Below are 13,435 nucleotides of genomic sequence, written 5' to 3'. Positions count from 1 at the left end.
GAGTAACAGTATCCCAATATTCTAGGTCAAGTTAGTATAAGATTGAAATATAATGTATCCCCTGTTACTTTGGGTAATAGCGAACGGTGCAGTCTGGCTGAAGGGAAGGAGCTGGATTCAGAAAATGTGGTTAAATTGAGCAGAGCCATGATCAATATTCATATATCTGACACCAAGAACTTGTTAAGAGGGCCCAAGTGAACTTTAAGCAAGGAAGGCCAATTGATAAAATAAACATGGTAAAGACAATTTGCAGGCAATATTTTGGCTTGACCAGTACCAGAGGCACAGTTAGAAGCATTAAATAAAGAACTTGTGAAAAATAGTGAAGTATCTCATAGAATAAGAATGATAGAATTATTGTTCATTTCCCTTCATGATCAGTCAGAGGAACAAGTGCATGTTGAAAGAGTTTTGGTCAATGGCTACAACAAGAGGATAAATGAGTCTGCATCTATTACAATTGATTATTTGAGAAGAGAGGTCATATTTTAAGAGTTGCTAGAGGTATTGGTGTCTGATAATGTTCCATGCACTATATCAGAAGAATTTGAAAGATTTGAAATGGAGTCAATTACTCAGTTGCGAAATGAAGTGTACAGTTGGGAAGGAGATCTTTGGAGATGGTAAGGATAGTGCTTCCAAATCAGTCAATAACATGTGGTGCTGGAAAAGGCACAGCAGGTCAGGCAGCATCTGAGGAGCAAGAGAGTCAACATTTCAGGCATAACCCTTCAGAACTGGGAAGGGGGTGGAGAGATGGCACAAGTATTTGCTGGTGACCGGTTGGGCAATAACTCACATGTTTCTCTTCATTATAGGCGAGACAATTTTCTGTTCCCTTGCAGAATACCCACATGTTCTACGAAAGTTGATTTCCTTATGAGTTGGCATTTAAATTTTCCCTTTGGATAATATTTAGCTATTTAATTGTAAAGAAAGGGAAAAGAGCGCAGATTAAAAATGAGTCATGAAAACCAAGGCATGATGAATAAAACTGTTGTAATGATACTAGGTGCGTTCACACATTTAATGAAGACTGGAGAGAGACTGTTTCAGTGTCACACAGGTTATTGATTGAAAGAGGCAGTCTGGAAATAGTGCGTGAGAAACCTCCAGTAGTCCAAATCATCCTACAGGAAGAAGGTGCAAATCACAAAGATTGAACGGTGAGAGTCTCAAAGAATTCACCATTATAGCAAGTGTTTGCTTAAGACAAATCAATCATTGTCGCAGTTGCAGCTATTAAATGGATTTGGTAGTTAAAGTCAAATGTCAGATTTGACGCAGTTGATTTTGAGGGATCAACTTCAAGCTAATAGAAATAAAATGCGATGCCATGATAGAAAGAGAAAGAAGCCAATTCGCATAATTAAAAATGTGTAGGAAGGAAGAAGAAAATGCTGATTTAATTTATTTCTTGTCAATTATATTTTTGCTAAATACACAGGTGTTAACGAACAGCACTTTTTATTTATGTGTGAATTAGTATGATAATTAAAGTTATATTTTATCTGATTGTAGTAAAATAAATATGTAAGCTAACTGATTAAAATTTGGAATTTGCTATATGTTTAGTCATATGTACACAATTTTGCAGAGCACATGTACAATTTTACATCTTTAATGTACAATTTTTAAATAAGGAAGGAAAGTGTGGAGCTGACTGTGGTGTAACCAAAGTAAATTCAATAATTGCTACTTGCTGTGAGTCCACATGTTAATCTTTTCAGTTTAATACACAACAGCTGATGGCTAAATCATGGTCAGATGGGCCAATCAGGCAATGTTCTAATAACCAAAAGTAGAGTTATTTGAGGAAGTTAAAAATCACACACACCAGGTTATAGTCAGACAGATTTATTTGGAAGCACTAGCTTTTGAGGTGCTGCCTTTTCATCAGGCAATTGTCAATCACCTGATGAAGGTTAAAAATCACAAGTTATAGTCCAACAGGTTTAATTGGAGACACGAGCTTTCAGAGTACTGCTCCTTCATCAGGTGGTGGTGTTGTGTGATTTTTAACTTTGTACATCCCAATCCAACACCGGCATCTCCAAATCATGACCTGATGAAGGAGCAGCGCTCCTAAAGCTAGTGCTTCCAAATAAACCTGTTGGACTATAATCTGATGTGATTTTTAACATTATCCACGCTAGTCCAACACTAACACCTCCAAAAGCATTTGAGAAAGGAATTCCTGATTTTCAGGCGCAACCAGCATTAATGAAACAATTGACATCAGGAATGCTCCAGATGTCCGAATGCAAATATACCAGAGAGCTGTAGGGCTGAAGTGGTTAGAGATGGGAATGAGTGAGGACATAAGCAATTTTAACATTGAAGTAGTGTGTCCTGGGTGAGAAATGTGGGCAAGCGAGTACAGGGCTATTGGGTAAACAGGACTTGTCATGTGATTGTCTCAAGTTTGTAGGGATTGAGACAAGCCAACAGTGTTGAATAACATCGGCAGGCCAACTCACTACACTGAGTGGCTGCTCATGATGCATGTTGTTACCACTATTCTCTGTAGATGTATGAAACTATTTGGACTGTTTGGTTTTAAAGTGGTGATGGAGGAAAATCACTATGTAGATAAGTTTCTTGTATTAGCAAAATTTAGTTTATTACATATTTGTAATTATTTATGGATGACATTGTCAACAGAGACTTTGATCAGATGTTTGGATACCAAAGGAGTGAGATCTAAGCTGTTATGCTGACCAGTCCACGTGACCTCCACCCTAGTCGGTGGTCTTTATTGTCATCCCTTAGTATTAACCCTTTCAGACCCTTCTACAGCAGCTGAGGGTTTTCACAGCAGATGCGCTGAGGCAGGACAGAGTCTGGCAGTATTGTGGAGATGTGAAGGTCTTAGTGATGGTATGAATATGTGTTTGAAAGCTCAACTTGGAATCAGTTACAATACCAATATTTCAAACAGCCTGATACAAATAAATAGCTTAATTTAGATGAGGGTCATAAAATGTAGAATAAGTTTCCAGATAAGGATACATGAAGGCAAAAAAAGGATAAACTACAACAAGGGTTTTTTTGGGATCTCTCTGGATGGGTACATTTAAATGACCTGAATGACCACGTTGCGTCGTTATCTTGTGAAGTGCCCATGTCAAGGTTGCCTGACTTTTTAAAAAGTTTGTGTTCATTTCTTAGTGCCACTACCTGACTCAGCATTTCCCATTTAAAACTATCAAAAAGTTTCCAGCAGTCAGGGCAACATCTTGTGTGCTTTGAGCTTTCTTGGTTTAGGATTTGTGAATAAAACTGGCGACCCGAACAACTTTCCCAGGATAGGGTTTCTGAACAAATGATGTTTGTTTTATTTCCCCAAGATTGCTCAAAATTGGTAACTGCTTAATGCCCATGCTGCATTCTTTGATTATAATTTGATTCCTACCCATGACGTGTTCAGACTGGCAGGAACTGATTCTCTGGTATTGTGTTGTTCCAGAGTTTGCCTTTGTATTTTCAAAAGCCAGGCACAGTGGAAAAAAAAATATAAGACCAATTACTTCCTGCTTTGAATTCAAAAATATGAACATGGGCCAAAATTTGGTCATGTGAAAACATCACTTTAGTTGTGATCCGTGCAAAATGCCTTCAAGTTCTTGGTAGATTTAGTTTTGTAACCAAAAAGGTTGATCAGTCTGTAATTGAGCAGTTGGCTCAGTTTGATTGGGTCATGTTGGTGCAGCAAACACAAACATCACCCAAGTAATATTTTTCCCATAAAGCAAAAGTGAGGTATTCTAATGGGAGACCTGACTGCATTGCTGTGGATTCACAGCCAAAGAACGTTGTAATAACTGGGTTTTTTCAAATCTCACATTTTAATTACCAGATTACATGCTTGAAGAGACTCTTTGACTCTGACTCTATGAAGAAAGTTAAATCGTACTGTACAGCAGGGGCCATTCAGTCCATCCAGTCTGTACCGGACAAAAGTACACTACTACCTACATTCGTCTCATTAGCTACACTGAATAGGATGATACTTAAGTGTTTATTCGAGTACATTTTAAAGATTGTAAGGTTACCCACCTTAACGACCCTTAGTGCATTGCAACTCCCACCACACACTCTGGATGAAAAATGTTTTTCTCAATCCCCTTTTAAACTTCCTGCCTTTGACTTTTAAAAAGTTGCTCTTGTTCTTGACCTTTTGACCAAAGGGAACAGCTGTTTTATATCCACCCAGTCCGTGCCCCAGTATCCTAACATACACACCCTCTTGGGTCCCCCTTCAACCTTCTCTGTTCCAACAAAGCCAACACAAGCTTATCTAGCTGCCATTCGTAACTGAAATGCTCCATTTTGGGCAACATCCTGGGAAACCACCTCTGCACCCCTTACAGAACAATCACGTTCTTCCTATAGTGTGGTGACCAAATCTGCACACAGTACTCCAGCTGTGGCTGAACCAATGTTCTATACAGCTCCAACATAACCTGCCTGATCTTATAATCGATGTCTCACTGATAAAGGCGAGTGTCCCATTTGTCCCCTTAACTAGCCTATTAACTTATCCTGTTACCTTCAGGGATCTGTGAACAAGCACCCCAAGATCTCTCTGTTCCTCTGGGCTTTGTAGTGTTCTGCTGTATGTGCGCTCCCTTGTCTAGTTACTACTTCCAAAGTGTATCTTTTCACATGGTTAAATGCAATATCAATTCTGAGGCTTGTTTAACATTGGAGTTCCAATTGGACAAGAACATTACACTTGTTTTTTTTCAGTAAAAAATGTTTAGCACGTCAATTCACATTTGAATTCAAATTATCTCTGTGTAGCTAGCATTTTTTCATTGGTTTCAAGGCCAGTGTTTATTGTCCAACCCTGGAGACCGTGCTGGTGGGCCACTGCCTTGAATGGCTGTCGGTGGTGTGGCATAGGTAAACTTACCGTTCTTAGAGATGGAGTTCCAACATAAATATTTTGCTGCTCCTTCATGTCAGGATGGTATATGACTTGAAAGTTGACTTGCAGCATGTATGACACTAAGGAGCTGAAGTGGAGAGTGAGGGCTGTACAGATGAGCGTTGTCCACAAGACATAGTAAGAATGGCTTTGAGCTAAACATTGAGTTACGACAGCCCCAGCTCAGCACTTCTGTAATATTGGGATCTGCACTTCCACAGACCTGGAGCTCCAGCTTCAGATCAGAAAATGCAGGCTCCAGGAGAGGGAAGCAGCAAGGGTGGGTCAGACACTGGGACAGGGGTAGACAGGCAGGAGGCTGGAAGAACACAGCAAGCCAGGCAGCACCAGGAGGTGGAAAAGTCAACATTTTGGGTGCAACTCTTTTTCAGGACTGGGGGTAGGTGTAGGGTGAGCTGCACATAAAGGGGGTGACAGGGGCAGGGTGGTGAAGTGGGGATAGGTGAAGACGGGTAGAGGGTACGACCTAGTTGGTCGATGGGAGGAATGGATCTGGTTGGTGTTGGGGAAGGAGGAGAGACTGGGAAGGGAGTTAGGGGACAGGGAGGGAGGTTATTTGAAATTGGAGAATTCAATGTTGAGTCCTTCGGCTGTAGGCTGCCCGGAGCAGGAAGGGCAGCTCAGAAATGGAGCTAATTCGGTCACAAAATAAATAGTGTTAAAATGAACCTCATGACACTTGAGATTGAAGACCTTGTTAACTTAAAAGCAAAGTTAAATGGGACAAAGTTGAACAAGAACACTACTGATTGAGCTGGGGGGTATTGGGGTGGTAGCATAAGGTTTCTTTGCCCATGTTTGACCTGATGCCAATACACTTCATTGTGTTAAGAATCCATGTTAAGGGATTCCCAGGGAACTCTCTTCCAATAGTGTGCCACCACACCGACATCTCTGATAGGACTGTCCTACTAGGACAGGACAAACTCTGGGATGGTGGTGGTGGTGTCTGTAAGGTAGAGGAGCATAGCTGGCTTAAGCTGTGACTTGATCAGATTGCAGAATTGTTACCCCAATTTTGCTGCAAGTCCTAAATGTTAGAGGGAAAAACTTTGTAAAGGTGGTTTAGGCAGTGCATACTTTTGTTAAATGCAGTGGCTTGTTGGTGCCAGCTGGTTTTAGTTTTGATCAATCTGATACAACTGAGTGGCCTGCTGGGCCATTTCAGAGGCCAGTTAAGGGTCAGCAACGTGGTTCATATTTTGGAGTCAGTTCTAGGCCAGATTGGGTAAAGACAGCAGATTACCTTCCTTTAAAGGACATTTATGAAACACGTGTTTACAGCAATCTACAGTTCTGTGGTCACTATGAGAGCTACTTGCTCTTTATTGTAGAAATTCAGATAGATCTAAAATAAAATGTGTGACTGCGGTCGGGACAGAGATTGGAATCAAAACAGAACATGGAGATGCTCAGTGGGTCTGGCAGCTTTTGTGGAGAGAGAAAAAAAAATATTTTAAATCCAGGTGACACAACAAAGCGTTAACTCAGTCTTCATAAATGCTGCTAGACCTGGTGAGTGTCTCTGGCTGTTTCTGTTTTTGATTCAAATTTATCTGTTTGAATATCAGTTCCTCTTCTCAAGTTGTGCAATTTGGGTCTGGTATGCCAGTTCAGCATTCATATATATATATATATATATATATATATGGTCAAAAAAATTATCCTTTTCACCCTTAAAACAAACAATTCATTCTAATATTTTCATATTTGAGACTCACGGCAGTCTCAAGTCAAAACCAATTGACAAAATATAGATAATTTTGTGCTTTAAATAAGGACACAAAAGTGAAAGTGAAAAGTGTGATGGCTGGAAGATGGTTGTTGAGGAACTATTAGTTTAACCACAAGTTGTTAATTTAAAAAGACAGTCCAATTCCTGGAGTTTTTGGGAGTGAAAACTACAGAAGATATCAAGATCTGTTGCGATATTACTCAGTTTCCTAACTGGATCAGTGGTAAAGGATGTATGCGTCCAGGATTCTTATTGATAACACACTGACATATTTTCAATATGCTTTTGAGGAAATTGCCCAGTGTATTCAGGGGATAAAGAGATGCACCATGAAGTGTGAATCACCAGAATTTTCTGGTTAATTTTCTCCATTCTGATTTGCATAAAAAAGACAAGGTTAAGGACAAGATACTGTTCAAGAACTTGATGGATCTGCACGTTAATTGTCCACTAATACATTATCACAAATTTAACTTGGTGATTAAGATTTTTTTAATACTCCAATCAATTAATTCATTAACAACTTTTAAATTATTTCCATTCTCTCCCAACCCCATTCTGTAGCTCTGTCACCAGCTTCCCCGACCCCCCCTCCCCGCCCCGAGCCGAGCCACTTCTCCCCTCTTTATTGATCAGTCTGGACCGAAATTGACGTGAACTATTTTGATTTCTTTCTACAACGTGGGTTTTCCCAGTGCTTCAATCTCATTGTTTCTAGAATCAGACTATTGTTCCCATCATTCAATGAGGGGACCCCCCACCTTTCTCATTTCCTTCACTGTTCCCTGAGTGTTAAGACCTGAAGCGTAACAGATCGCAGTGACATCAGCCACCCTAACAAGATCTTGAGTTAGTGTGTTTGGAACCCTTGTCATTATAACATCAGGTTTGTTAGCTTCTGTCTCAAGAATTTACAGCATGGGAACAGGCCATTTGGCCAAATTGGTCCATGTCATTGCCACTCCACTTGAACCACCTCCCACATTAACTTGATCTCACTCTATCAAGTTATCCTTCTGTTCCATTCTCCCTCAGTTATCTAGCTTCCTCTTAATGCATCAATTCTTTTTATTCAAGCACTGTATAATTAGTTCTGTGCAATATCAATCTGTTTTCAATTCTTGAATGATAAGATTTGATTCACCTCGGGAAAGGGGAGGAAGTCAAGATGGGTTTAAAAATTCAAAATGAAGTCTAATGGTGTGATCTAGTAGCTAAAGTAACATAACAAAGGGACTTGTGTAGATTGTGTTTGGATCAGGAACTTTTGACCCAGACTTCATCTGAATTGAAGATCCTCTATAGACATGTAACAACAAATCTAGAATTAGAATCCCTACAGTATGGAAACAGGCCCTTCAGCCCAACAATTCCACACCAACCCTCCAAAGAGTAACCCACCCAGACCCATTCCCCTATCCTATCACCGATATTTATAACTGACTAATGCACCTAACCTAAACAACCCTGAACACTATGGGCAATTTAGCGTGGCCAATTCGTCTTAACCTGCACACCTTTGGATTGTGGGAAGAAACTGGAGCACCCAGAGGAAATCCACACATACACTGGGAGAATTTGTAAACTCCACAGTCAGTTGCCCGAGGCTAGAATCGGACCTGGGTCCTTGGCACTGTGAGGCAAGAGTGCTAACCAGTGAGCCATATAGTACAGGGAGTTAAATGATGGCATTATTTTTTGACCTCGTATGTTTCTAATTTAATTTGTGAATTATAGTATGACGCCAGTCACTTCCATCCCTCTAATACGTTTTATTTGCTTTATTCATTCTTGGTATGTGGGTATTCCTGTTAAGGTCATCATTTATTGCCCAATCCTAATTATTTTCATAAAGTGGTCCAAGTAAGCGGTCTGATGGGCTAATTCAGTGCACATTTGAAGAGTCAGTCAGATTAGGGTGGAAGGAGTGCAGTTTCATCTTTTGGAGTGTATAACCGCCATTACTTTTACTATTGTGGAAGATGATTTGCAGTATCCTTACAGTGGAAAGTGTGCTAACTACACAATTTGGAGCAGTTGCAGGAAGAAATTGATGATGAAGCAGTCTATTGAATCGCTCAACTTAATTTAAAAAAAACACTTTTTCTTTTGGTCCTTTAATCAAAATATGTAATATTTACTGAAAGCTGGGTGGTGTATTAATGCCATGACTGGACCTAGTTTTAAACTCATGGTTGGTATGGTATGTTCTTGTCCTGTTGGCTGCAATTACTTTGGGCACTTTAGAGTTTAAAAAAAACTCTAAACGTGCATGTTATATTATGAGGCACGAATAAGCAGTGTGATATTTTCCTGGATAGCCATTGCTGACATCTTCTGGTATTTTGTGCTATTGGCTGAGGGTTGTTTCACTTCCACCAGTCCTCTTTTGTCTTTGCTTTGTCTTGCCCCCATTCAGTGGCGAGAGAGAGAGAGTATCCACAGACGAAGCACTGTTCTTGAACAACAAGGTTTATTACGTGATAACAATAAGTACAACATCATTGGTCAGGTATAATTATGAAGACCTTGGGGAGCTGGTACAGATACATCTGCTCTGACAACAGGAATAGAACCCTTTGTCTTCATGCTCTGAATGAGAGCCCACCTGCTCTACTGATGTCACAATGAACCTCTTCAGTATCTTCCAGCTTATACAAAATTCGGTAGCCCTCCCCCAAAACAAATGATCTCTTAGAGGACATTAAACTAAGGCCCTGTTCAGATTAATTTGAAAGATTCTTACCTATATTTGGATGTAGATTAAGTATATATTACAAGACCAATATAATACTTTTGTCAATATTCCTTAAAAGCTTCTTAACTTGACATTTTTCTGGGATACAGCAAGACACTGGGCAAAAAAGTAGATTGGGGCATTGAAGATGTGTTTTTGTTTCAATTTCATGGAAAATTTTAACTTAGTTTTGAGCAGATTGGAGATGGGGAAGTAGATAGAACAGACTGCTTGGGCTCTAAGAAACCAGTTGGGTGGTGAATATTCATGTTTTCATTAGCTATGCCGCATATAATGCACCGCATCACATCCTGCCTCTGACGGCCAATGGGGAAAATGAGGTTGGAGACATTAGCAACAGAAAGTCACATGAAGAAACTCCGGGAATATGGTCACATCAGAATTGGGAAGCATAGCTGCTATTCAAAATATTTTGTTACGCAAGGCATTTCGCTTTGTTTTGGAAAAATAACAAGTCATTGCTGAATGTGGTTTAATTTTGCTTTTGTTTCCTTTTTTTTGACTTGAATAATATTATCCTGAAAATTATTTGTATTCAAAGAATGTCAAGCAAATTACAACCAGTGTTTTTCTTCATCCTGGTCAGTACCATTGGGTGAAAGTGGAAAGAATGGTTTTAAATAGAAATTGGATGTAGAATCTGAATCATGGAATTAGCGTAATAAATTACTCATTTATTTTCTCTAGTTGAAATTGGAACTGTAAAAATTGTACAACTGGAAATATTGTTACATATTAGAATAATCGAAGGTAAGAGGTCCAAATAATCCTTACCGAGATGATAGAATCATCTCTTGCCATCTTTGATTCCTACAGCACAGCATATTAAAGACTTTTTTTTCAATTGCTCTCCAGCATGTGGCAATACGATACTACAAGATCTTTCTATTACAAGCCTTTAAAAATTATATTCCTGCAAAGTTTACCAAAATACATTTTAAATACTTTATTCGCTTTGGAGAGAGACTTTTTTTTCTGTTTACCTATTTTCCGAAGTGTGTCGATTTGCTATTGCACGAATTGTTATCCCTCTATCACTTCGTCTACAGTCACCACAAAGTGAATGATTCCATTCAGCCTGTTGTTCCTGTGCTGATGTTTTGAAGGAGCTATCCAGTTAGCCCTTTCCCTTCCTCAGAGTCTGACAAATTTTAGTTTTACAGTGTAAGTCTGATTATAGCATGGATGTTGGAGTCCAAAAAATTGTAGCTGACATTATAACTGGTATGGTTGCATGATCAACTACTGTAATCAGTTTTCTTTCAGTGGGAATGCGAATTCTGATTGCTGGTCTCCACCATCTGTGTATTTATTCATAGTGTGTGCTTTTTAAAATCAAATAGCTGCGTGAGATTGAGGCAAAAATTAAAAAGGGCAAAAGTACTACATTTTGGCTGGAGAATGTAATTGTCAGTTGTCATATTTAACCAAACTGATGGGCTGCAGGAAATGGCAACTTGTGCAGGTAGAGATAATGTTACTTTCAGCTCCCTTTGTCCGTTATCTGTCAGAACTGCAGCAGAAGATTCCTAGAATTTCTGCAGGAACTGCATACATCATTTGCACAAACTCACCTCCTTTCTGTATCTATGTAAATTACCTATGAGTAAAGCAATTATCCTTGCACGTTCTTGTCGTGGTGATAATCACCCCTTGGGAATTGGCACGTTGCATTGGATTGTCTATTTTTGGAAGCCATGAAACCTAGTACTGAATGCAAATTTGCAGTATGTTGACCCACCTTATATTGGACTTCCGCAGAATTTACCCAGTTTTCATTTAAAAAGGTATATTGAATCTGTTTGAACAAACTTTTTGAGGCAATATATTCCAGATCACATCACTTTTTTTAAAACTTTTAACAAACACTTGTTATAAAAACTATTAAATTCAGTAAATCTCAAAGTATTCCTGTTATAAGTATAAAAGTAGTCTACACTTAGATGTAAAAGCCAGGTGAGAGTACAGTCTACAATGTATGAGAAATCTCAAAGGCTTCATCTACTTTGAGGCTGTCCGACAGTCTCTTTCTTGGCACACCCCTGAAAATTGTTGTTTGTCAGTCTCTGTAAGCATTGAACTTTGTACTTTGATTTATTATCCCTGAACCAAAATACTAAACTGTGAACTACTGTGTATGCTTGTTAATGCTGTTTTACCATTTGAACATTTAAACACTCTAGTATAAAAATGAAAATTTTGATATCAAGCCTGTAGTTTTCTGCTAATGTCAACTGTTACAGTTTTGCCTATTTTCAGATGTTTATTCTGAATAATTAGCTATCCTTACATAAGAAACCCTTTTACATGTTTAGGATCACATGACCACTTGTGTAACCTAACCCAATGGAGATTTGACACCTTGACAACACAAGTCTCTTTACCTACTATAGATACTATAACACCATAACTGCAAGGAACAGTCTGTCAGTTTTAGTTTTGTAATTAAGTCAACATTTCTTCTGACCTGTACAGTGAGGCACTTGAGTAGGTGGAATGTGATTTCAATCTAATGTTTTATTTCCCTGTCTTAACTTTGGTTAAATGGGAAATACTCTCCATGCATCAGTAGGTTGTGTGCATGTAATCTCAGTTGACACTGCAGTATAGTACTTTGGGAATGTAGCACTGTTGCAGGTATCATGTTTCAGATGAGACATTAAACTGGGATGTCTTTGGCTTTCCCAGGTAATTGTAAAAGTTCTACTGTTGCTATTTCAGCAGGTAGGAGAGGAGGTCTGGATTAGTGGTGCTGGAAGAGCACAGCAGTTCAGGCAGCATCCGAGGAGCAGTAAAATCGACATTTCGGGCAAAAGCCCTTCATCAGGAATAAAGGCAGAGAGCCTGAAGCATGGAGAGATAAGCTAGAGGAGGGTGGGGGTGGGGAGAAAGTAGCATAGAGTATAATAGGTGAGTGAGGGAGGGGATGAAGGTGATAGGTCAGGGAGGAGGGTGGAGTGGATAGGCAGGTAGGACAAGTCATGGGGACAGTGCTGAGCTGGAAGTTTGGAACTGGAGTGAGGTGGGGGAAGGGGAAGCTGAGGGCCACACTCTCGCAGAATTGCAAAGGACCCACTCTGTACTACATCCTCAGGAGAATTCATACTCTCAACAAACAGTATTTCAACTCCATCTCAAACATCAAAAACTGTAAGTACAACAAACTTTTATCGACCCACCTCCATAACCAGTGCTCCTCAAACATTCCTGAAGATTCCCCTGGCCTCTGGAACTGCTTGGACGCCATTAGCCATGCGGCTGGTGCAGCTGCCACCTCCACGCTGATTGATGATGTCATTCCGCCCCATCATGACCCCTCCCACAACCACTTCCGCCCCTCATAATTCCTCATGCATAACACGTGACATCACTTCCGCCCCTCACATCATCGCTGATGTCACATGCTCAGTGACTTCCGCCACCCCTACTGCCGTGTCTGCCACCACTTCCGCCCCCACCAATGCCACTCACTGGCTGACACGTGCCCCACATATCCCACTGTCACAATTCCCGGCCCCCAGAACCCTGTGGGGAACACCACCCCTGCTCATGACTCCACCCCCATTCCCCCCACCATCACACCCACTCCATTTACTGGCTCTGCCCCACTCCCAACTCCACGCCCACACCAGATCAGCAAAGGACTCGCCTTCATCCCCCTCCGTCCACGCATCAATGAATTTAATACACGCCATGACGTCGAACACTTCTTCCTCCACCTCAGAGCTTACTTTCTCAATCAGGACTCCCGCCCACCTTCTGAGAACCCCTTCGCCCACCTCCAACACACTGCATCCACCTGGACACCCTGCGTTGGCCTATTACCTGCCTTCGACCTCTTCACTTCCAACTGCCGCCGGGACATTAACCGCCTCAACCTGTCTACCCCACTCCAACCACTTACCCTCACAACGCGCAGCCCTCCAATCCCTCTGCTCCAATCCCAACCTCACCATCAAGTCAGCGGATAAAAGGGGCGCAGTGG

At 40.5% G+C, this 13,435-nt stretch overlaps 1 protein-coding gene across 6 annotated transcripts in view; it reads left to right on the top strand.

The window, feature by feature from the left end:
- Positions 1-13,435, top strand: part of LOC122563264 (phosphatidylinositol 4-phosphate 5-kinase type-1 beta-like) — a 159,054-nt gene that overhangs the window by 59,479 nt on the left and 86,140 nt on the right. Inside the window, exon 1 of one of the 6 annotated variants that reach the window (XM_043716940.1) lies at positions 1,099-1,169. The exons of the other annotated variants lie outside the window; for them this stretch is intronic. The gene's annotated coding sequence lies outside the window, so the exon portion shown is untranslated. Of the gene's footprint in view, positions 1-1,098; positions 1,170-13,435 lie in introns of those variants that run through there. 6 annotated transcript variants of the gene reach the window in all.

The sequence above is a fragment of the Chiloscyllium plagiosum genome, chromosome 2 (assembly GCF_004010195.1).
Source record: "Chiloscyllium plagiosum isolate BGI_BamShark_2017 chromosome 2, ASM401019v2, whole genome shotgun sequence".
Lineage (NCBI taxonomy): Eukaryota > Metazoa > Chordata > Chondrichthyes > Orectolobiformes > Hemiscylliidae > Chiloscyllium > Chiloscyllium plagiosum.
The sequence above is the reverse complement of the archived record's forward strand: the minus strand, read 5'-3'. Positions and strand labels throughout refer to the sequence as shown.